The sequence below is a fragment of the Lagopus leucura genome, unplaced genomic scaffold (genome assembly GCF_019238085.1).
Source record: "Lagopus leucura isolate 7727_CA_CO unplaced genomic scaffold, USGS_WTPT01 Super-Scaffold_73, whole genome shotgun sequence".
Lineage (NCBI taxonomy): Eukaryota > Metazoa > Chordata > Aves > Galliformes > Phasianidae > Lagopus > Lagopus leucura.
In genome coordinates, this window is record NW_024962252.1 from 96,237,788 (window position 1) to 96,259,271 (window position 21,484).

The window sequence follows — 21,484 nt, forward strand, 5'->3', positions numbered from 1 at the left end:
TATGACATTTAAGCTCAACCTATTTTAAGTGATGCAGCTATTAGGTTATCTTTGTTGTATTTAGTTTAGGGTTGATATGTGAGAATGAGAAGCCACGCAAGTCTTGTGAGTATTTATAAAAAAAATGACAAAATGTTCTCTTGTTTATCACACCACAGTGCCATAGCAACAACATATTTTAAAATCAAGGCTGATGTTCATGATGCTCCTTACAAAACCACTTGTTAGAGGTATGGTTATGCTTTTGCAACACCTGTGCATCTATACCTATCCCTGTCCTCTGCAGCATGGTGCAATTTCCAGTGCTTTCAGAAGATACTTGCAATGGGTCTGAAAAATGGAGAATGACAACAAAGAAGCTTAAAAATATATCACAGTCTTGAACATAACTAGTTCATAATCCCTACCTCATAATTGGGCACAAAGGAAGAGACATACTAGCTATGTACTATCACAGCATATTTGTAAGTAGGATTTTGGTTGGAAGACGACTGACTCACTGGGAAAGAAATTAAAGGCATTTTCTAAATAACTCTACTGTCGTAAACCAGAATTGCCAACAGTGGCTGTCAAAGTATACTGGTGGGAGAAGGAAAAAAACCCAAAAGTTAACAAAAATCACCCCACGACTTCACTTTTTTCATTGTTTCGTTTATCTAAAATGTTTTAACTTGGAGGAGAGAAAGTATTCCTAAAGAAAATAATTATTTACCTCTTAAACATGTCAGTTTTTAACCAATGATAAATATGGCAATACCAGCAAAACTGAAAGCAAGTATAGACTGTAATGTATACTCTAGCTCCTGCCCTCCCTCAGCATGGTCAGCAAAATAAGACAGAATCTTCCCCCTTCAAACTCATTTCCTTGCTCTCACTAAAGTGTTCCATCTTAACAGCTCACAGAAAGCTATAAAGTCTTTTTCTCTCTTATTAGTAGTATCATTCAGAAATATACCTCGTATATACGTAAGGATGGGATAAGGAAAATACTGGTTTTCATCTCACAGCATTTTCAGTCAGTTTTCACTACGGATACTGCTCTCTAGGAACCGCATTGTCCACCCAAAGCCTAGGTAAAACCAGCCTTTTTCAAATCTCCTTGTATTTAATTGTCCTGATGTAGGAATTTTCCAATGGAGATGTTCAATGGGGATTTTCCAGGCTAGAGGGCAGCTGGTTTGGTTTGTATTCTTTCCTGTAAAATTGCAAATCTGTTTATGTAATGGGTAAAGTCTAGGCCAGCAAATCACATTTGAGGATCATGGCCTAATACTTATCTGAGTATAAGGAATGGGCAGTCATAGGGATTTTACTGTGCATTTGTTGACTGGCAGCTGCAGAGCTAGGAAAAGCTCTGAAAGTGACAGCGAGTTTATGTATCCTGGAGATGTGGAGAAAAACAAAGGGGAATAGGGAAAAACAAAGGGAAAAAATTAAGCAGTAAAGTCAACATTTACTATATGCTAACTATATTTCTGGTTTGGGGTGGGTTTTTTTTTGGTTTAAGAGGAAAAATAATACACTCTTTTTATCATGTTCATTATGTCTGGAGGTAGTATATTTAAGCAGAGTAGAAGACTGGGTGATAGGAGTAAGAATCTTATGACACCATTAATAAATGAGAATTTCAAAGCCAACCAAGAGATGGGGGAAAAAAATCTTTCTGCTCCCTGCACTACTGACAGATTGACAAAAATAGACCTCTTCCATTTCTTGACATTTCCAAAGACACATTAGAAGAAAACAGTACAAGGCAGAACAATGCCAAACCCGGCATCTAGGCAAGTGCTCCAGCAAAAGCCATCACAAAGCCAATTCAAGAGTGGGACCAAATCCAAAGGTAGCAATGTGAGTTGTAGAAGGCACTGTACCTTCCTCCTCTCTTCTGGTCTCTAATCAAACAATCTGTAGGACGTCAGTCCACTTGGAGGCTCACATTGGTCCAGGTTCCTTACGTTTCCATTAATGCTCGCCTAGCGACGAATAGGTTTCTCCAGATGAGCCTTTCAAGACCTGTGTTCATGAGGCAGAGAGTGTATAAAGCAATTTTTAACAGCCTGTATCCTTGATAAGTCCCATTTTGGTTTCTACAGAACTGGTCTGTGGTGTGGCAATCCTATGCTATATCTCTAAGTTTCTCCAATGTCTCATTTTTCATCCAAGCAAGTTATTATGATTTCAGCTACAGCTTGCAAAGAGGTCAGCATCCAGCTCATTTCTCTTAAGTGGCCAACAAGAGGTTTTGCAACCCGCACAGCCAGAAAGTCCCTCTCTACTCTGCTTCAGAAACACTGTACAACTTGACATATTTTGAAGACCCTCAAAAAAAAAAAAAACATTAAAAAAAAGTATTCAGAGTTTAACATGTTTTGGGACAGTTTTGCATGTGCAAGGATAGCGGGGAGTAATGGAATGCTCAAAATTTGAGAAAATCATTGGGAATAGAACAGTCCACATTTTGTCACATGACACTGCAGCTTTCAAAGTCGTAAACTGTAGGAACAGAATTTACATTTAGAGATGAAAAGCAAATCTAAACAAGTCTTTGATGAATTCTGCACAATGAGAAGTGTTGCAGAGCTCATGCTGGTGGAAACAGAAAAGGAAGAAAAGTCAGTCCCTGAAACTGGGAGTGGGACTGGGGAAAAGGCAAATCCATTCCTCTCTGCTCCATGAATTGTTTGTGCAAACGGTAGGCATATTTGAACTCTAGTCTCAAATGCAGAAAACAGGAGATTAATACTCTTTGCTTCTGTCCTGCCTAATGAGATTGTAAGATCTCTCATTAATTGTTTGTCCCAGACATAGCACAGCTGAGACCAGACCTCCGTTGGGGCCCCTCTACTTCATGATGCAATTAATGCACATAACCTCTTGCCATTTATAGTTCTTGAACCCTCATGTGTAATGTGTGCTAGGATGACAACTTTTTGTCATCAGTATGGTCTCACTGGTAGCAAGCCTGCTTTCACTTTGCATCTTGTATATCCACCTGTTCTGTGTTATAACCACCACAAGCCCCTAAATGCTAAAACTGATGGAAAGCAAGAGCATCCTTCTACAGAAGGCCAGAAGAAAGCATAAACACAAGACAGATATCCACAAGCATACAATGGGCCAACTCTGCCTTATTTTACTTACCAATAAAGGTTAGTTGGAAAGAATGTTAAAACTTGACTTCAACAACACTAACTTCTCACTCCGATGACAGTGAAATTCTTTGTTAGGACAACGAGGGTTTTAATGACTCATTCTATCCCACCTAAACTTCCCCCAAACCATTTCTATTTCTCAACTGAAAAGGTTTCTGACCACAACTACTTCATCATTAGAAAAATTGCTATGTTGTGCCAGAGAGTTTTCAGTCTGAGCATTTATTTATTTAATCTGTGTACCCCTCTGAGCTAACATCCTCTTTGCATTTGGTAGACAGTAGCAGGGCATGCTAAATAAAGGCTGTGTTCTGCTGAAACTGCAAGATGAAACACGAGAGCCCTCCTAACTTCAGGGAGTTTTGCAGAGAGAAAATAGGAAGTGAAACAACTTTAAAAAATGCACATTTTTGTAATGCATTATAGCTTTCATTGCTTTTGCCAAAACTTCACTTTTAAGAAGAACCATCTGTGGATTTGATTTCTATGTTTCTCAGCCATAAGTCAATGGAGGACTCAATTTTAAGGCGCAAGATCTATAACATACAGTGTGAATCATCTCTTGTCTGCATATAAGATAGAATACATAGATAACATGCTTAGTGAAAGCTTTATCACCAAGGAAACACATTCTTAAGCATTGAATCTAGCACCTTTACATTTACAAGTCACTTTGAAAAAAGTGCCAACAGTAAATAAGTCCATATTCGTAACTAGAAATATGTGGTATCTATCACCCATGTCTATTGTAAGAATTACTCATTGCCTAAGAGTGGCAGTGGGCAAAACCCATTTGTAAAAGTTCAGAGCTTCTGGAGATTTGGAGTCCGATCTACCAAAAGTTAATTGTTTCAGAGAGATAATAATTTTTTGGTAATTATGTCCAACCAATTCACAAGTAACCCATCAGAAAATACATTTTATCTAGTGCCACTTGCTATTTCCTAAAGGTCATGGAATCTCTTTTCCTCACCTCTAACGGCTCACCTTTCCTGGGTGCACTATGGGGAAGCATAATTCCAGCAGAGTGGAAATTCAGTCAGCAAATGAGGCATCGACATAAATATTCATGTAGGAAAAAAATCTTTTGAAAAAATGTTGAGAAAAGAGAGTAGGTAAATCACAGCATTCTCAAGAGACCACTAAGATATGCACTGACAATTTACAGGGATTTGCTTAAAATTTTGCCTACAGAAGTATTATCGTACATATCGACTGACCAGATTTAGGACATCTCTTGAACACTGGGCACTTGGCAGAGGACAGAACACTTGCTCAGATGGCATGTGGCACTCATTTGTCATAACCTTGATTTACAGACTGGGAATTAGTAAGGGAAATTAGTCTGCATATTACTCAGGGAAATGCTTATCTCCTGGTAAATAGGCAACAGTTGCTCAGTTGTTCTAAATACTAAATTTGACTCCATATCTAGGATTATCTCCCTATTTCCTACTTCACAAATTAAGGACCTGATATGAATGCAAGCCATGGGACAATCACATGAATTCACAGGGACTTTCTGCATGTACAAAGTTAATTTTCTGCTTAGAATGTGCACCGGACATCATCCCATGGTATAGTTCCAGTAGAGTTCAGCACAGCTTAACATGACAGTGACTGTTTCAAAAGAAAAAAAATACAGAAATATTTTGAAAATTCTTGATTGCGACTTGCTTTGCTTGTGCCTGTGGTCACTGATGTTTTCAATGACCTTGGTAGGAAGAGAAGGATTTTGATGCTATGTGCCTTTAGAAAGCCAGCTCTGAAAACACACAATATATTCAGAATATTTGGGTCCCTGTGGTTAATCTTACAGAGATACTCATTCATAGATACCTTTCTTTAATTGAGAACACTCCAAACTCAATTCACATTTGGCTTGTAGTTGTTTCTACGAGGCTAAATCAGTATAAACAGATGAAGCCATTTGCCAACCCAAGGCTCAAATCATCAGCAGACATAACAAAATCCAGTGCCAACAAGTCTGAGATGTAAAATATCAGAATCTAGCACCAAAATTTGACCATTCAGTGAGGAATGAAATACAAAGGATTATTTTAAAGACATTGACCATGAAGAAAAAGAACACCCACTTGTAATGATGCAAACTTGAACTTTCACACCAAATCTCAGTAAATATTACTGCACTGTAATTGAGTTCATCGGGTTCCACAAGTACACTCGTACTTCCTGGATGATTTCCATCAGCATTATGCAAAGGAAATTATTGTCTACTAGGAGGTTGCCTATGCTAACCCAAAACACATCCTTTAAAAATGTTTATTTCACACCAGTTTGCAGCTTTTCAGCTCTCAGATCTCTCTAATCAGTGACCAGAGGGCTAGGACATACACCCCTTTTATGAGCACAAAATGAGAGACAATGTTAAGATTTCCTCCTTTTTTCCCTTTTTCTAAAGAAAGCCTTTCATTCAACCCTGATGCCATAAAAGAAGGTGATGTCATAATTTATGATATTAAACCGGTTACTAAAATGTCATTACACAAGTGATGTTTTAATTGATGATGTTAAACTGGTTAGCAGCAAAGTGTCAAGTGTCACTTTCATGACATAAACTGCCACTTATTATTATATAATATCAATTATTCTTTGGAAAACTGCATTAGATTCGTTATTCCTGAACCAATGCAGTTGAGGCAGGTTCATATTTTTTTAAACACTCTTCATCCAGCTCTCATTATTAGTAGTAAAATATACTTTGGATGCAGTTTAGACTTTCATAACTTTGCCTTTGAAATATAATACCTATCTCTTCCATTTGCCCTTACAGCTGCCCTAAGATCAACAGCAAGCGAAAAAGAAAGCAATGAGATAAATTTTATAGCCTTAACTGAATTTGCCTTGTTCTCTAATCTTACAAAAACCAAACTTTTTTGCTGAAGGTAGACAAAAATAACTAAACATAATTTTAACAGTAAGTTAAATATAGAACATTTGGATATGCTGACAGGATGTTGGTTACTACAAGCCCCGCTTTGACGCTCCATCTCCTAAAGCTTTAGTGTCCAGCTGCTCTCCAAATTCCACTAAATCTTATTCAGGCACAGAACCAAAAAAGCATATTAGTATCTGAAATGCGTGTAGCCAAATCTTAAAAACTTAATCCCGTTTAGGGGTACTTACAAGGAAAAGCAACAAGTTTAGTTCTTGTATACTCTCCGGGTCCAATAGGGCTAGATTGATTCACTGCTGAAGCTGATCTTATCTAGTAAGTTTATAATATTTCCTTATGTCAGAGCTACTTTTTTTTTTTTTTTACTTGCTGCCAGTGACACATCTCCAGCTAACTGTCAAAGCTGTTCAGAGATGCCCCGATAACAAATTAGATGCAACATTACAGGATGAGATTTTTACAGGCAGTTCCCAGCTGCAATTGCATCTATTTTATATGAGGATATGCTCACATTAACAAAAAAAACATCATGCAGAACTATCTCTTGGTCAAGACTGTCAGCAGATTCAGAGGAACAGTGAAGACTGCAAAGACAGTAGATTTGCATGAGCAATCAGCAGCAAGTCCAAAACAGACCTTCTATCTCAAAGAACGAGTGCAATCTCAGACAGCACTAAGGGCAGAGTATTTTTTCTGAAAGCAAAACACAATGAATCAAACCACATTTGGCCCTAGCAATAAAGTGATGAGCCCTGGAGTTTGGATCAGCCACGCTACCACGTTTATAAAGTCCATGAGAAGGGTAACTGGCAACAGCACACATACTTGGTTTAGAGCAGCAAGTAGCTCTAGTATAGGCAACAAAACAGGTCATACTATAATTCTCTTGAATTACTTTGCATTCACACCTGTGATGTTTTATACTGAAACCTGGGTGTGGAGGCAGCTAAAAGGACCACACTCCACTCTGTTACTTACTCTTGCTAACATGGACCAGATCTGTTGGCACATTTCAGGGAGAGGTCTGGGAAGACTGATTAAAGGAGCTGTGGAAGATCCCAGGGAGAAACTGCAAAGAGGCAAGGGAGAAACACGCTAAGAAACACTCAGAAACACACATGTGATTTTCATTAGGCTTAATGGAGATGCTGGAAATTAATCTGCAGGGCAAGGCTTTGCAAACTTACCTCATGATTTCATCCACGCAAAAAGAATCTGTTGTCTTCCTTTATGTCTCTTGTACTCTATGTGGTTTTGCACGTAGTGCATTTTGGTATTATCCTACTTTTCCCACCTTCCCAAAAATCTTAGTGATGATTACAGAGTTGAGCTGTCCAAACAGAACAAAACGAAACAAAAGGAAAAAGAAAGAAAGGAAGAAAAAAGGAAAGAGAGAGACTTAGTATTGATTATCCACATGTAGCAGGTATTTTATTACCCACATCTCTCTAGATAGCATTCCACTTGGCAGATCTGGGGGATAGAGAAATTCCATGAGATAGCAGATCTTTAATGCGGGTGATCAAACAGTGCCAGAACTGTGTTAATACTTGCTATCATGTCTTCTCTATTCTCACTGGAATCGGTAAATATTCTCTTTTTTTTTGCTACAATTTTTGAAAATACACTTTCAAGCCAGAGAGAGCTTGCATCAGGCGTACAAGCAATGCTTCACATCAGTCTAATTTACACAACAAGTCAGATAAAATCTAAGCTTTAAGTGTGCACACTTGTCGACATGAGAGAATATTGAAATCCTGTGAGACAGATGCCTCTTACGACAGATGAGGACAAAAATTCTTTCACATTCTCTGTAGGCTGAAGCTGCCTATCCACATAGTGGCTGCTCTATGGAAACACAGCCATAAAGCACAGCAATGCTGATCAATCTGTAACACAGCCCCAGCTTACAAACGCAGCTTTCCTTCTTTCAGCTACGATTAAATGTTAGAAGGAATCCAGGCACTGGTGGGTTTTTTTAGAAGTTATATTATAATTTATAATTGGCTGTTAATTAATGTCAGATCACAGTGGAATTCCTATGGAATTGTTTAGTGCATTCTCTGTAATTACCAGTTATAATTATAAATCTCACTGGAATGAATAACACAGGAATTCCAATAAATGATGACGACCTTGGAAGACTTTTTGACTAATAAAATCTGTGTCCTGTGTTCATCTGAAGGAATTTTAGAACAGTAGTCTCCACCTGGAGCAGGATGTGTTTTCCATGATACAAGATTCCCCTTCATGCATTATGCAAATAATAGTAATAATAATAATAATTTTTTGGCATTCTCTGCTGATGCGCCCTGCAAAAAGCCAAGAAACTTTCAGGTTGTCACAGTCTGAGCTGTGCTTACCTATTTGCTTGAGGATGAGGTGAACGGAGCTGTACATGCTCACTGTTAATTAAGTGTACCCATGGCAGTTTGTCCCACATACTTCTGCATACATCTGTGCCTCCCTACACAACTACGGGTGGAGAACTACAGCTAAAGAAACTTTACATTAGTGGCACCCCAGCACCAAGAGCTGCCATGAGGAAGCCCCTGCTCCTTAACACTAACATCTCCTCTGCTCCTTGCGTTATTCCCCATTCCTTCCACAGTCTCGTTTCTCCATGCCTTGCTCTCTGCAGCCCTGCACTCCTCCCCTTGTCCTGAGCACAGCTGTGGGAATCTGTAAACCTGCCAATTTGCACTTTGTAAAAACTTGTCGCAAATCTGATGGGTTTCCTCTTGTAAGCCAAGAAACCCGGACTTACAGCATAATTGATGCTAACAAACTGACGGAGGAACTATGGTCCTCACCTAAAATAAAAGACAAACACAGTGAATTAAGGGTCGTGTAAGAAAGAACTACGCAGAGGAACACTGGGAAGTAAGAACAAATGTAATCCAGGCTACAGTAGAGTTAAACCAGAGATGAATTTGGCTAAATAAAACATAAGAAACCTATTTCCTGTACTAATTACTCCCCTTCTTAGAGAAGTGTAATGTTGGCATCAGCCTTCATTCTAAATTGCACCGCAAAACCCCAACACTTAACAGTGTTTTAGCGTACACATAAGGCAGGAATTTCACGGTTCCTATTTTGCCTAGCTGTTGTTTATTTGCTGATGAATTTTCATGACAGGTTTTTTCAAGAGGAGAGATGCTCCTTGAACAGCAGAACTGCTGAGGACACTCAGATGTAGGCCTTCAAGAAGAACTAATCACACCATATCTGCCCATTTGCTCTTCATTCCACTTTCCAAAAGCACTCCTTTAGTAAAGGCGGGCCAACATCATCAACAGGGCAACTACCCAGCACAGACCAGGCTTTCCATGTAGTGCACAAGTTACAGGCTCAAGCACTCAGGCAGAAGAAGAGAGAGTTTCTACTCATCCATTTCATCAGCAAGAGAACAAAAACTGCAGTACATTAGCAACAGACTTTCATATGGACACTGGAATTAATCAGAATCCAGTTTGCCTTCCCTTAAATCACAGGGTCACGCTAAGGTGGGGAGAAGAATTTGCAGTTGTGGGGCTGCATTCCTAATTCTGCCAGAGATAGAGAAGTCCCAATGTTTTGGCTTACTGACTATTACAATCACCAACAGACACACATACATATTCAGGGAAAGTGTTCGAACTCCCACATTTGTATTCATTTTACTTTGACTTGCCTGGAATCATAAAAGGAATGTGTAAACGAGGAGAGCCTGTTGCTGAAATGAAGTTGAATTTTTTCCCCACAGAAACTTGGGTTCATGACAGCTTTTTGTTGGGCAGGACATTAGCCTTTTGTAATTTATTGCTTTTAGATTAAATCTGGGGAAACTCAATATTGCAGTTGAATGATTAGAGCAATACCCCTTGGAGTAATAAATTTTCTTTGGTGCTGTGCATCTCCCGATCACGTTTCCCTTCTAATTACATTTACATAAATGATATTCTGCAAAATTAAATTAACATTCAAACCGTTACACTGGCAAGGAGAGACAAAAATTAGTTAGAAACTTACAACCCTAAAAAAACGAAATGACACCTCGCTCTTTCTATGAGTGAATAACAGCTATCTCCCAAAGTGCCTCGTACACAACTGATTATTCTAGTTGGTTAATCACCGAGATAGGCATTCTGCTCCCCCTTTCGGACGTTTATAGCGCGCAGTCTTGCTTTCCACAGGGTCTCATTAAAGGGAAGCAATTGGTGATGATCCAAATTTGGTCAGTTAAGTACTTTGCTCAGGCCTAGCTGCGATTTTCACAGTTCTGGGCACAGCTCCTCCTCTGAGCTTCCCTGGCTTGGCTCTTGCACACCATTCCTTGAGCATGGAGCCAAAAGGTGCTTGGGGGGACCCCATGAGACTGGGCTCAGTGCTGTGTTAGCACCCTCCTGCCCAAGATGAGGAACAATACACCTGCTCTTTGTGCTCGCGGTGCCATGCTGGCCAGCAGCACCATGCTTTGCTGGGCTCTTTGCCGCCTGATGCATGGACTACAAGTAAGCTTTGCAATGCCAACAGAATGTATCACTGATCCAATGAGAAAAAAGGAGTGCCAGCCTACCTCTGGCTCTTCAGGTTTCCAAGACCTGACGTTTCAAGTAATTGTGACAGGTAGTGTTCGTTTGCCTAAAGTCACCAATCTTCCGACTATTCAATCTGTTGCTCTGTGTGAAGAATGGCAGATTTTGTGGAAAGAAACTGTTTCCCAACACGTGCTTGGAAAAGCATTATTTGTGTTGTCCAGTAAAGGATTTGCTGCTTCAGTTACCCACCCACTGTAAAGACAGAACACAACCATTTCCATTCCAGACCTTTTTCTTCTTGTGCTGTAAAAAAAACACCCAGAATCCTTACACAAAGAACGTATGTCCTATATCAACAGTGTAAGGCACTGCTTGATTTTGTTTACAGCGCATCCACTGCACTGAAGATCATGACATTTTCATTCAGAAATTTGTTTGATTACTGAACCTTGGCCTGCCCTCCCAGTGAAGAGCAAATACTGCCATGTCTCCAGTGGTATCAATTCCTATGCAAGTACTCAAACACTGTGTTCAATTTTGAGGCATTAGTAATGAAAATGGAAAAAAAAAGTAAATCAATATTTACTGTGTATATTATATATAGCACATGTGTATATACATATATGGACACATCTGGAACTGAAACTGTCAGCTTTACTGTAAGTGCGCCTATCTGCGTGCAAGTCTATTATGTGTAAATTGGGAGTACTGCAGTGGGGAAGAATACAATTCCTGGAGAAAATTTTAACATAAAAATGTCAGAGCTGCTGATTAAATAAAGATTGTGTATATATGATCCTACTTTTCAGTTTGAAATCTGGATGTTTTCAACACCGCAATTTTTAAAAACAAAGTTTGCATTCCGCTATTCAATTTCTTTGTTGCAATACATCAACATTTGTATTTTAGAACATTTCAGTTTGCTTGGCAAAGAAACGGCTGTTTTGTTTTTTTCCAAAAAAAAGAGTTTGGGTAGCTTGAGATTTGTTTGAAAACCTAAATTAATTTTCCCTTAACTTCACAGTTTCTGTCCAATGATAAATACAGTTAATTACATGTAGACATAACATTCAGCAACTTTATTTTCTCCAAGTGTTTGATTGCAGTGAGTCATCTGAATGACAGTCCTCTTTCCAGGACTGCATTTCACCCTGGCAAACACAACGTGCCAAACACTCTAGAATTTCTGTTAAACAAGCCTGCCTCACAGCACTGTGGCCCATTCAGTGTCATAACCAAATTCTTTGGCATACGAATCACTTGGAAAGACCAGGCCCAGTTGTACATTTAGGACTGTATGACAAATATGTTTCACTGCAAGGGATGTTAGGATATAACCACAATACTGTACACAAATCACAGGAAGGCTTGGTGCAGGTTTGTTAACCACAGCTTCTGGAGAGGATGTGAAACCCAAATTTCCATTTAATGGAACAGACATTTCACCTATGCAAGGCTATGTTGAACTTTCAGTGAAAACTATGAGTCAAGGAAAACTCAGAGCAATCTAAGAGATGAGGAATGTAATAGCACCGGACCAGCAGGTACATTTACAAAAAAAACATTAGACAACAAAGTTCAATAAATCATTCACTCCTCAAGGATCCACAACTGCAGCTCTAGTAGACAGAAAAATCACACTAAATGCCATAACTAGATTCTATCACTAGCGTTAAGCTTTAATTTACCTTATTTCATCAATCTCTCATGTCATTCCTACTACTATTGCCACAGTATTTTCTCCCTGTATTTATAAAAGCAACCCCCATATTAGAGAAGCACAATGCATGCACGTCTGAGAGAGCTCCCACTGAATGACGTTAGAGAATTCTTACGATTAAAAAGGGCAGCAAAGAGAATACGTCAGGTTCCAGCAAAATTATAAAGAAGTCATGACTACGCACAGGAATGGCTCGGATTGGTCAGGTTACCAAGCACTGTCAGAAACCAGGCACATGGACAGTGCCTGCGAATAAGCCAAGACCATTCATCACCCACAAAAAGTACGTAGATGTAGAACCAGGACTCAATTTTTCTGAAAATCTTCCAAGATGGGTACCAAACATTTTGAAAGAGTGTGTGAAGCAGGTACCCCACTTAGGTCTTGAGCTGGAAGTTCTCACACATTCGAAGAACAGAGAAAAGAAATATATATTGGTCACAAGGCATATCAACGATGCATACAAGGAACACCTGAAGAGGTGCCTTAGAATTCCTGTTCCCCAGGACAGTTACAAAATTGGGCTTTTATTTTGACTCTCAATAATACCATTAAGAAGAGGAGATTCAAATCTGCATCTGTATATTACTAAGAGCAACCAGAATGATTGTGAGTTAATTTTACCTCATAGGTAAGAATAATCTCTGCATTTAAGTAGCATCAGCTGCAACACAAATAAAAGGGATGTTGTTTCATCTATCAAGGCTTCCCAAAATTAAGATAATTTATGATTACATAAGTTAGAGCGCTAGTCAAACTGTGCTGCAGACAACGGCTAAAGGCAAGGATCAAAAGAAAATACAAGTACATAAATCAGTAACTACATTTAAAATCTGTAATGCCTCTGAATGCCAGATTGTGTAAAAATGAAATTCAAGCAAGGTACAGGAGCTAAGCAGCTATTTAAACAAATTGAACCTTGGCCACACTTTCCACCAAATCAACTCCTGCAGTGATTTTTTTTAAATAATGATGAGATTTTTCAGTGGGATGCCTTCAAACAAGCTAGTACTATCAAGAACTAGAAATATTAAGCACCTCTGAATGAGATGAAGATCTTCTGTACTCTTGCAATTTTGTTTTCAGGTAGAATTAGTGGAGAGACTGTCACTGTCTCCCCAACCTCTGACCAATAGCAACAAAAAGGTAGTTACAGCAGTTGATTTGAGAACCTGATTGCTGCCAATACAGGGATATAATAACATGGCGGGTAGGGGTAGGAATTTATCTTCTTAGGATGCCCTGGCAAATGGCAGTGCAGGCAGTGAAGACATTACCAGTACACAGAATATACCTGAGCCTTCTTCCAAATGATATTGCCACAGGTGGAAAAACTGAGTGCAAGCTATCTCCTTTTTCCAAGCAGAACATGATAACCTGAGCTTCTATGATCTTCTGCAGAGTCTGCATTGGTTTACAAGAATAAAGGCTGGAGTGCATAAGGAGTAGACACAGAATGACATCTGCCAACTCTCCTATGGGGAAATGCCCATGCAAATGATATCTTTAAACACAGCATTCACTTGCTGCGGTCCTCAAAAATGGATCCTCCAAAATGCAATTATTGTCCAGTCTGATTAGAAAAAACACTCTCTCCACCCCACTGCAAGCAACTGCAGTAGCTTGGGAGCAGCTGCTGGCACATTAGCAGGAGAAAAATATGGTGAGTTGTTGTTCAACAGCTTGCAGATTGTTTGTGTTTTGAGATCAGAAGCTCTTGGACAACAGCTATGTAGATGAACTATACAGGTCAGGAGAGATTTCTGGAGTTCTTCATCTAACCACTTACACACACAGTTACAGACAGTGCTAGTGACTGGCACATAGCAGCTGTAACATAGCCATGATGTTCAGGAACAGGAATATTAGCAAATGCTCTTGACCACTCAAAACCCTGAGGGCAGAGTACGTAGCTGTGAGAAGATCACCTCGGCATGCACGATGCATAGCAGTAATTAAGAGGAATTGAAGCTCTGTCTCAGAGTGCCCACAGTTCTACATTTCTGCATTTTAAACTGCCTGAGTTTTTGTTGTTGCTGATGGTGTGTTTGAAGATTAAATGCTATGTGCAGCAACAGATGTTAGTGATCTCATTCAGAGCTGAATACCTTTTTACACATGGTTTGGTTGTGCACCAGGGGCCAAGAACTTTGGCTGTAGATAAGCCAAATCAAAATCTGTTTTAACTGGCATATTGAGTCCATTGTCTATAAACATTCACATTATGAGAATGAGATCAAACCTGCCAAGGGACATTATTTTGTTGTGAAACGTATTTGCCCATTACAGAAGAATGACTAGAAAAGAATGGAAAAGTGGTGATTATTGAACTGTGTAGCAGCGGCCCAAATCTGTTTAAAAGCTCCACTAATTGCAAGCAAACACGATCTTGGCGAACAGAGGGACAGAATCACAAATATTTGTATAGAAAACATTCAAGAAAGAGGAGGAGAGGATACCCTTCAAGGAATAAAGCAAAGAAGCACTAGAGCTTGGCAGCTCCTGCCCTGCTTTGATTGGATGGGTGGCAGCTACTAAAGAGCACTGTTGAAAAGATTAGTGCCAGTCTGGATGGGTTTTCCCTAGGAAAATGAAAAACAACAGGCCAGGAAATAGAAGAAATCCAAACACTACTGGAGTGCTGTGATTTCTTCCATTTTTCAAACAGTCTCATACTTTGAGTAAATACTGGCAGATCACATCAGAAGGAAATCATCAGAAAAGGTCCCAGGAGCTGTTGCTAAAACTGATGTATTTAAGGAATTATATTATTATCACTGTTGACATGGGAGCTATGTCCTCTTGGAAGAGTGAAGGAAGCAATTTGAGGAGTAAATGTAGGGTTTCCAGGCACGAAGATACAACATAAAATCTTGTGGTGGATTAAAAACTAGGATCAGTTGAGAAGAAACCATGATAAGAGCTGCTGCCATGATAGAGCAATGGAGAGGCACAAGGCAGAACCAGGGCAGATACCTGAATTAGGCCAGGGGTTATTCCATACCACGAGATGTGTGGAGTTGGCCAGGAGAGGGCTGCTGCTCAGGGATTGTCTGGGTGGCATTTGAAGATAGTGAGACATCATGTTGCTAGTGGAGCATTGGTCAGTGAGCAGTTTTATTGCTAGGTGAGTGGTGAATAGTTGTGTTGCAGAGATTCACACACATTTATATATAATTACTGCAGGTTTTATTTGTTTTTCTTTTCCTTCTCTGTCTAAGTAAATAGCTTTTATCTCAACTTCCAAGTTCTATTTTGTTTCCAGTTCTCTTTCTCTTCCACTTCCCACCAGGGGGAAGTGAGTATAAGGCTTCGTGGTGTTCAGCTGCCTGCTGGGTTGAACCACCACTCAAATGCCCTTACAAGCTATATTCAGGCTCTAGCAAACAATTTTGAAAGGAGTGAGGAAAAGAAAGAATCAAGGTTGTAGCAAGATTGTAGAAAATAAACAAGGGAAAACCACGCAGCAGCATTAGGCTTCCTCAATAAATTGGAACTAATACACTCATAACAACTTCTTAAGGACTTGCCAGCCTTAGTTCATATCTACATGCATGCTTCTCCCCTCCCATTACTCCATTCACTTTTGACATTACATGTAAGCACCATGAATGTGTCAAAAAAAAAAAAAAACAGGGAACCATTATAATCAATCACAGTCTGAGGTACCTTATCCATCTATCTGTATGACATCCTAGCGAGACGAGTGCCTTTTCATTTAATTCATTCCACTAACAAGTAAGACATCAAAAGCAGATCCATGTCTCTCTTCTCCTGTATTTTTTTTTTTTTTTAAACAACAAAGTTCCCCTTTATGCTAAGAAAGTAAAGTTTTGTCCCACTGATGTTGAGATGCTAGCTTTCATTATGTATGGCAAAGGAGAGGTTGATGATTTTTATGATCATTAGCAAGCAACACAGACACTTCTGGTACACGAAATCAAAAACAAGAGGAAGCAATATTAAAGTGTTATTGGAGCTAATTTTTTTAAATAGAGCATGGCTTTTTTCATTTTCTGCATGTGAATAAGGCTCGAAGTAAAATAATTTCACTTTAAACTGGGTCTTTTTTTTTTTTTTTTAAGATCAGAGTCAGAGTAATGGAATAGAGTCAAAGTAAAACCGTCTTATGACAACAGTGTTTCAGTACTGGACATTATTTGATGTGACATCTCATCACAAGATCCTTCAGGCACTGTGCATGATCCACCTCCAAAACATAAACACCCACTATTACATTTCTGGTTTTCTGTTGTAATAATTCTTTCCTTCCAACTTATTGGAAGTAAAAGCCAAAAGCATTTTTTATACCTTATATTTTAACCAAGCCTCTTATACCATAATACAAGTCTTAAGTAAAGGCAATTGTGAAGGCTGCTTTCCTTCCCATTGGTAACTACATAGTGTTGCAGTGGAAATAACACTGCTGTGGGCTTTCACAGGGAGAAATTTTGAGATGTTCTGGCCATGGGAACAGTTCTTCAGGCAAAGAGAGCTATACAACTGCACTGACTAGTCCTGTCAATTTTGCCATCCATGTCATTAGCTGACAGTATGTTTCCGACTGGTGAACTTCTCAGAACACAATTTAATAGAGGAATCAAAGCATGCAAAATTCCCAAGGTCAGCTAAATCTGCAGGCTTTCAGGTCTGTGGATCAACATTTGTAAGCTATAGATTTCATCCATCCTTTATCCTGATGGCTAACAATCTCATCCCAAAGCTGCCTATTGACCTAACTTTGGTTGGTGTGAGAGCTAAGTAGTATCAAGATCTTAGTGTTTACAGCAATGTGATGAATATGATTTAGATGACATCAAAAGAGTGTTTTAACAAGATCAAAAAGTATAGTATCTTCCAGATTGACAGAACATGAAGATTGTACTTTCAGTTTCATTGAACATAGAAATACTACTGCATTAAAGTTATGTTCATTTTAGAAGGTTAAGCTGAAATACTAACACAGCCTTGTTTGCTGTAGAAACACGGCATGTTAGGGGAACATAGGTTATGCACATGCAGGCACCAAGAAATTTAAATTCAACCTGTCATTCAACAAAGATCTTCCCATTTTGTACAATCAGAAGTCAACCACATTCTCCTGAACACCAAAGATCCTCCCAGACCCAATTACTACATTTCTGATTATCTCTGTATTCTCCTCTACCTGTTCTGATGCACAAATACTAACAACCTACTTCTCACTTATCTGCTTCTAGAAAAACATTTTCTGAATAGATCTAACACAGCTCTAAGCTTGTAGTCCTTTTACAATGGACCTCCTTGAATTTTCAGATACTGTTGTGAAGAACATAACCAGTTTGCTTTCTATTTCACACATCTCTTAGCATCCATTTGCTGCTTAAGGCAGAGAACACAGTACTGTATGCAATCTGAGATGAAGAAAAACATTTAACCTACAGTTCTTCATATTCAGAACAAATAACTGTCTCCATGTCCCTTGCACATGTTTGATGGAGTCAGAAGCAAGTTATTAATGAAGAATAACTCCATAAAAAATGAACTCACTCTAATCAGTTTTCTTACACTACAACATCAAGAGGAGATGCCAGTCAAGCAGCTAATATTAAACCTGTAAATCTTTACCTATTTAGGATGCTTTAATCACTTCCTATGAATTAATACCATAAAACATGATTTATAGCTTAAGGAGGAGATCCTTATAACCATTAATACCTAAATCCAATCAAAAGAGATTTAGAAATTACAGATTCACTGGGGCTGTGTGTTGCTCAACAGAAAAACAATCCTGCCCCCTTCCCTGCAGGGAAAACAGTGCTAAAAAGCAACAGCATAGGTGCAGTTTCATCAAAGCTACATTCCAAGAAGTCCCCTTACATGGGCTTTCTTCAACAGATGGTCCCCTTGATTTGGTACAAGGTGCAAGATTTATAGACAAATCATAGCAACATGGAATGTGCATAAGGTGTCAGATAGAGCAATAAACAAATGGGAGGGCAACGGTCTCTTTGCAAACAAATCCTCTAACCTTTCAAGGATTGCTGTGACTCTGCTGGCCTGACTCACAACTGAGAGAAAATGCATCGTTGTTTGGGGTGGATTTTTTTAACATTAAAAGCTTTTTTTAAAATCTGCCTGTGTTTGCTGCAAATTGTTAATGGCAGTTGTATAGTCAATGAATATAAAGATGCTATAATTATGAAATAAACAAGAGAGTTTACCAAAGCAGATTGCAATTACAAAAAGAGAATAGATAGAAAGCTTACCCACATCTTGGGCTTGTTACAAAACTCCAGAGAAGGGATTTCCAGAAGAAAACCTTCCCTACTTCCAGTCAGCTCTTAAATAGGTCTAGGAGAGGTGCAGCCAGGCTCCACCCCTTCCAGCAGCACAGGTGAATTGCCTTCACCTGTGTTCCCAAGGCTGACTCGTTGCTCACCTCAGGTGATCAATCAGAGGTTCAGGCCGTGATTCAGCAGCTCCCATACAGCAGTCAACAAGGCCCTTTAGGCATAATATCCAAGATAAATTATCTTAGCAGAAACACTGCTCTGCTGTGCAATCCATGCACCAGTCTCTAGTACAGGTAGAGATGCTTCCTTCTACACAACTACATCTCTCAGATTCCAGCATCTCATGACTGTCTCGTCACCACCACGCATCAACCGTGGCCACAAACACTGGAACACTTGAACCATGTTTCCTCCATCTCTGTCACTAATGACTCTGCCAGGCACTCATCATTTGTTGTCATCTACTATCATTACTTATTACTATTATTATTTATTATTACTATTGTTAATTACTATTATTTATTTTTCTCTTTCCTCACATGCACAAGCTCTTTCATACTCTGGTCCTTGCTCGGTGTCTCTAGTTGTACAATGTCCCTTTTTCTCTCCAGTATTTCTGTAGATTTGTATACACCATATCTCTTCTAAACATGCAAAGATCAATTCCACTCTTTTCAAATTTAAACATCTGCTTGAGATACCAAAAACAGAAAGTTGTAGCATATATAAAGAGAGACAGTATGCTGACAGACTGACTCAGGTTTTAGCTGAGCAGTGCTACACTTCGGAGATACCTTCCTGACAAGAGGAAGCTTACAGTTACTGGCTTTCTAATGCGTCACTAAAGTGCTTACAGGACAAAGCATAGACATTTTTCCAATGATTGATTTCTGATTCTCCTTCTCTCAACCTCTCTTTCTTTATTCAAGACCCAAGTTGCTTTCCCTTTCCTGGTTTATGCAGAAAATCTTGTTTTAACTGAAAAGAAAGCTTGAGATGTGTCAATTGTGTAGAGATGGCAGGTGACACACTCTTAATACATTATCGTAAAGTTTCCCCAACAACTGTGCAACTCTTGTCTGTTCCAAAGGCCAGATTACGCCATTAGTACAGCCTGATATTTACGTTTTTATGGACAGAAAGAAAAAAAATGCTGAAATTGAAACAGTGAGTATTCATTCACTACCAGCAACACAGTTTTTAGAGAGCTACAAACTGCTGAAGAAGATAGCTAAGCTCTTGCCTCAGGGGATTTTAAATCTCCTTTTCTCATCCCTTCTCCAACATATGTCTGCTAAAGATCTCAGCCTGAGGAACAGAACTGGGAGGAAGCCAATCCCCAATTTATCTTGGGATCTTAGACTTCGATTTATTCTTCCATACGGCGAGTCTACTTCTGTAGAAATGATGTGAATCCTGGTTAGCCTGACAAAAACAGTGCTGGTTTTCCTGTAGAGCACCAGTGTGATGGAGTTTCTTAGGGAACCTGATACGTCTAGTACTGGTCCAAGTGCAGCAGTACTTAGAGAACATCTGGCTTTGTTGTAGACAGAGAAACTGCCAAAATATCCATTAATTTCAGTGGTACCAAACTAGGCCCATGGAAACAAGATGAAAAGAACAAAAGTTAAGGGATGTATTGCTGGGAAGACAGAGCATCCAGCATGTTTTGGGAGAGGATGGAGAAGAAGAAAGACCCAGAAAGGAGAACAGGTAGGTGAAGAGAGAGAACAGTTATTACAGGAAGAGCAACAGACACTGTGTCAAAAGGAATACTAGGAAATTTTGTATCTGTTGTTGAAGAATCCATCCTCTCGTTACTAGAAGAGCTATGATTGATGACTCATTTTTTTAAAATGAAACATTTAGCTCAAAGTGGTTTTGGAGGGTTGGAAAGGAAAGAACAGCTGTATATGGCAGGAGTGTCTGGCTGGCTGGATCAGTTGCTTTTGTTCCCAACACCGACAAAACCTTTTAAACGAGAACCTGACACAGGGAGATGTAAAGGAAGAGAAAATCATATACAAAGAAATGGAAAAAAGAAAATATATAATCAGGGGTTTGGATGTTCCCTTTATTTAATGTCAAGGGACTATGAATTTTCCTCATTTGCCCTGAATGAAAACTCTAACTATGTAACTTTGGCAGCTGACACAGCAGCAATAGCACCACTTTGATCACTGTGAACATCACATTGGCTGTACTTTTGAATCATCTCAGCATCCAGTGACTACTGGTTTTGTAGCCAAAACAGTTGACACAGTCACAGTAGCACTTTTCCGCCTTAATTCTAACCGTATAGATTATGCTGCATAATACCTTTAAAACAAGAATGGTTTTTACTTGGCAAAAGCAAGTAAAACCTACGTTCATTGACAACATCCCTCTTTAAGCCTGGTCAGCACGTGATGAAACTCTGACTTTGGGCCTGAAGTGCATTGGAATGAGTCAGTCATTTCAATGCAGTGTTGCAATCCAAATAAATTTATTCCAAATATTAGCACATTTAAAGAGTGCACAAGGGTAGGAGAATTGTTAGTAGGGCAGTGATTTCTGGAAATAAAGTTTCTGACAGGTAAATATTCACTTCAATCTAAATTAAAACCAGCAGAAACTGCACTATTGAACTCCATCTTCTACACTGCCACCCTTGGCACAAACATTTATATACCTTTCTTCTGTACTCTTCAAAACTGGACAAGCACAATTTGCTATAGGAAATTGAAAATGTAAGCTCCTGGCTAATGTCAGCAAAACAAAACAAAAAAAAAAGAAACCAATTTGCTTGCCCATCAAAAATACTGTATTGCATCTAACGGAGACCACATAGTTACAGTGGGAAACACATTATACTCACTTAAGATCCAGTTCATTAAATATTCCTTGTATTCACAACATAA

At 39.1% G+C, this 21,484-nt stretch overlaps 1 long non-coding RNA gene across 2 annotated transcripts; it reads right to left on the reverse strand.

The window, feature by feature from the left end:
* Window positions 1-957: 957 nt before the first annotated feature.
* LOC122188454 lies at window positions 958-18,594 on the reverse strand. 2 transcript variants are annotated; one of them, XR_006181576.1, is made up of 5 exons: window positions 18,558-18,594; window positions 7,257-7,399; window positions 7,048-7,138; window positions 1,872-2,013; window positions 958-1,381 (listed from the first exon to the last, which is right to left on the reverse strand). It is a non-coding gene; the product is annotated as an uncharacterized LOC122188454 (long non-coding RNA). The 2 variants fall into 2 exon arrangements; XR_006181574.1 differs by lacking the exon at window positions 958-1,381 and having other exon boundaries at window positions 1,598-2,013.
* Window positions 18,595-21,484: the final 2,890 nt, after the last annotated feature.